Here is a 5000-nt window from a genome sequence, read left to right on the forward strand (position 1 = left end):
CAGAGTTATTATTTGTTGGGTGGCCTATTGGTTAGTATCTCTCTCTCTCTCTCTCTCTCTCTCTCTCTCTCTCTCTCTCTCTCTCTCTCTCTCTCTCTCTCTCTCTCTCTCTCTCTCTCTTTCTTTTCTTTTCTTTTCTTTTTTCAAAGAAGGACCTTTGTTTTGTTTCATTATCAATTTTTCTTTCACCGTTTCATTCGTTTATTATAATGGTTTGTGATAAATTGAAAGTATGTTGATGCATTCACCCCATGTCATAAGGACCTCATGGCCAATGACATTAACTCACTCAGTACGGCCAGTCCTCTCTTCTCCTCTACACAGACCCCTCGGATGTCCAGTGGGTGTCTGAATGACCCAACCTTTAGCTTCCGTCGTCAGAATTGTGGTATTCTTTGTCAACATTCACCTCTTCAGTATAAGAGCCTTCCGCTTGCAATATTTTGATGATGGTAATTGGGGTGAAACGCTGTTAACGTCGTCTCTTTCGCCGTTCGTATGGAGAGGGTTAAAGTGTCGAAGCGTCTCTATCTCTACTCTAGTCTACTCTGCTCTCTCTGCCTGATCCAACATGGAGCGACACAGGAAAAAACACAACGGGAAAAATACATAACCACTATGGACGGAATTGACAGACAGGTGGTGAAGGGAAAACCGAGATCAGAGTTGAAGGAGGTGATGGAAAAACCCAGGTGTGTCGGAAATGGATGCTGGCTGCCACACTGAAAAAACAGCTGTCCACTGAGGAGAGTTGCCATGGCTTCATCACACTTACCATCCCACGTGTGTACAGAACGCAAGGCGTTTTTTTTTGTTTTGTTTTTTTCTGTTTGTTTGTTCTGTTGTTTTTTGTTTTGTTTTTGTTTTTGGTTTGCTTTTTATTTTCATTTATTTTCTTTCTTTTTTTTTTTTTTTTTTCCAGTGGGAACAGAATGGTGAAACCACACACACACACACACACACACACACACACACACACACACACACACACACACACACACACACACACACACACACACACACACACAAGCACACGCACGCACGTGCACACATACACAGACACACGCACACACGCGCACGGACACAGACACACACACAGACACAAAAACAGACACACTCACACACACACACACACACACACAAGCATACGCACGCACGCGTACACATACACACGCACACGCACACACGCGCGTGCACACACACTCACACACACAAGCATACGCACACACGCGCACACACACACACACACACACACACACACACACACACACACACACACACACACACACGTGCGCACACACACACTGTCTCTCTCTGTGTGTCTCTTCTTTATCGCTCACTGTCTGTGTGTAGCACTATGTCTGTCTCTGTCAGTCTGTCACTGTATGCGTCTGTGTGTGTGTGTGTGTGTGTGTGTGTGTGTGTGTGTGTGTGTGTGTGTGTGTGTGTGTGTGTGTGTGTCTGTGTGTGTGTGTGTGTGTGTGTGTGTGTCTGTCTGTCTGTCTGTCTGTTTCTCTCTCTCTCTTTCTTCCTCTCACCACACTGAAAGATAACGGGGAAATGTAAACATCCAACCAACCAACCAACCAACCAACCAAACAGACAAGCCAACCAACAACCAAATAAGCAATCAAACAACCAACGACAGAACCAACCAACCATCCAACCACCCCAAAAAACCGTCAATCCCACACACAGACAGACAGACAGACAGACGGGGCAAAGACAGAGAAAACAGTTGAAGAAATGTTCGATCAAAGCAAGTGATAAAACAAACCAAGTGGGTCTGGAATGGATGCTGATTGCAAGACTGACAATTTCCTTGGCTTCACCACGTTCCCCCTCCCATGGGTACACACTGAAAGGTGAGTTATTTTATTTTATTTTATTTTATTTTATTTTATTGTTGTTGTTGTTGTTGTTTTTCCCGAGGGAACAGGACGGTGAAGCCACACACACACACACACACACACACACACACACACACACACACACACACACACACACACACACACACACACACACACACACACACACACACACACACACACACACACACACACACACACACACACACACACACACACACACACACACACACACACATTCAAATTCAATTCAGTTCAAAAACACTTTATCAGTCCACATGGAAATTAACGTGCGCAATCACAGGCTCGTTGTAGACACCAACATAAAAAAAAAAAAATCCCCCAAACATACGCACCATGAAATACACTAAAACAAGTAAGATCAGAAATCACAGAAGCCGACGATAGACTCAAACACCCCCTCCCCCCACCCTCACGCACACACACACACACACACACACACACACACACACACACACACACACACACACACACACACACACATGCGCGCACATTAAGACAATAAAGTACAGCACAACAATGTATACAAATAAAAAAAACATCCAGCAAGTAAAATACAACAATGTAACCCCCCCCCCCCTCCGAAACAAACAAACAAACAAACAAAACAAGAGAGGCAAGGCCTTCAAGACTCACTTGTGATACACTTTAAAAAAAATCTAATTGTTAAAATGTGTTCTGTATTTGTTATTATAAAGCTTCGGGTTAAAAAAAAAAAAAAGGAAGAAAAGAAAAAAAAGAAAAAAAAATAGTCCAGACGGCAGATTCGAACCCCGCGTGTTCGGGTGAGAAGCTGTCTTACCCAACACAGTATCATGGCTACTTAACTGACATTCAAAAATTTAATATTTAAACATGCTTTTTTAACGGGCGATAAATCGATTGCGGTATTCGCAGTGAGAACGCTGTTTAAATAATATTATTCTGGTGTATCTTAGGCATTCAAAAAATCATTATACTTTTTTTTTGTCCGCGGAAAGGAGACGTGGCTATCGCTGCAATCACACTGCAACATTTAGCCATTTTCTCCGGATCTAGATAGATGTACAAGTTTAGTAACACCCGCCGGGAATGTACGACACAGTCGATTCGATTTCTCTTTTATGTTCATTCTAGTTTTATAGTTTTAAAGTTGATATGAAATTTAAGTATTTTGTTAAACAATAACATGTAGAGCCAAGTACAAGTACTTCTAAACGTCGTATGAAGTGAAAAGGACTTCATTTTAAGAAATGTCAAGACTGAAAATTTTTACGTTTCATCAAGGGTATTAGCTCTCATGGTTTATTATTTTTAACTGTGAATTCCGACTGCTTTTGTTGATATTTTTATGGCAGTTTGGGGCATAATCCAGTAAGTGATGAGGCGTTCACAAATCATTCTCTGAATAAGTATTTAACGGTCACCTTCTCCAACTTTCCATCACATGTTATCGTGTATTGTCGATTGAATATAGGATTGAACGGGCAGGTCAACAACTTGAAACAAAATGGCGTCCTTTGCGTTCGCAAGGAATATGAACACGCGCTTTGAATATGTATAAATATGTGTACGCAATTGATTTTTGCCCATGACCTTCAGGGCTCAGCCAATATATCTATAAAGTCCACTCGTAGTATTGATTTTAGTATTTTCCGAAAAAAACCACTTGGGCGAATGAACATAGTGAAAGCCATGTACACTGAGAATAAAAAACACAAGCTTTTTTATGTACTGAGTATAATTTCAAAATGTAATGTTTAAGATGAGAAAGATCACTTTGAAGCAAATTAACCCCCCTAGCATCAAATTACAGATTGATTTCCCTTGTTTACTATCTGCAGCAAAGACATGCACAATAAATATAACTTCCATGCTTAGCAAAAGAAGTTCCTGTTTAAACAAAACAAAATAAGAGATGAAAATGACTGTTCTTGTTGTTGTGTCGAATATCAGATCAAAGTGCCAAGATTAAAGAATAAATAGAATTTAAATATAACAGTAAATTCAGTTTGCATATAATCTCGCTTCTTTTTATTTTTTTATTATTATTATTTGTGTGTGTGTGTGTGCCCATCCCAGAGGTGCAATATTGTTTTAAGCAAGATGAAATAACTGAATTTTTCCTATTGTTATGCCAAATTTAGTGTCAGCTGACAAAGTATTTGCAGAGAAAATTGCAATGTTAAAGTTTACCACGGACACACAGACACACACACACACACACACACACACACAGACAACCGAACACCGGGTTAAAACATAGACTCACTTTGTTCACACAAGTGAGTCAAAAATCATCAACAAGTTGGTGTAGGTTGTGACTGCGGTAGAAAGACAAAGCTGTATGCAGAAAACCTGTAGTTGATGCCATGACGGTCAACGTGTAAAGTTCAAATAAACGTGTAGGCGTGCATGGTCCCAGTTTCCAAGGCCAGAACGATTGAAAAAGATGAAATTTGGTCTGTGTCTTGAAATGCTATATTCCCTTCTGGGTGATTATATTTTTTTGGATGAACGTAGTTTCTGTCTCCTTTTGTACACGAACGGAAATGAATTTTATGAGAGCAGGAGACAGGGTTATGTTTCCCGTCGTCAGATTCACTATTGATCTCACTGAAAAGATTAAGCCTGCCCCGAAAACACATCTTTTTTTCCATCAACAGCAGTTTCCAGTGCTGGTCTTGGTATGATCTGGTTCCAAAGGCATACTTTATTGTGTGGGTAAGCCGTTTGCCATTCTTGTGTGTGTGGCGAGCTGCTGAATTGCGAGTGTCTGTGCATTCGTGTGTGTGTGTGTGTGGTTTATGGAGGAGGGAGTGTGTGTGCAGGGGGAACCGAAATATAAAGATTGAGCAGTATTTCCTGATAAAAACAAACAAACAAACAAACAACAACAACAACAAAAAAACCCCACAAAAAACACCACCCGCTATGTAAATGTCCATTCTCCTTCTTCTCATCAATATTATTATCAATCAATTTTTATCATCTCTTCTTCAATGTTTCAAGGAGGCGACAAACCGTGTAGACTGTTCTATACACACTACACCACATTTGTTTAGAAAAAAATAGAAAAAAAAGAAAAGAAAAATCCGGAACACATGCCTGATCTAAGTTCACAACCATCGT

This window comes from Babylonia areolata, chromosome 1 (assembly GCF_041734735.1).
Source record: "Babylonia areolata isolate BAREFJ2019XMU chromosome 1, ASM4173473v1, whole genome shotgun sequence".
Classification (NCBI taxonomy): domain Eukaryota; kingdom Metazoa; phylum Mollusca; class Gastropoda; order Neogastropoda; family Buccinidae; genus Babylonia; species Babylonia areolata.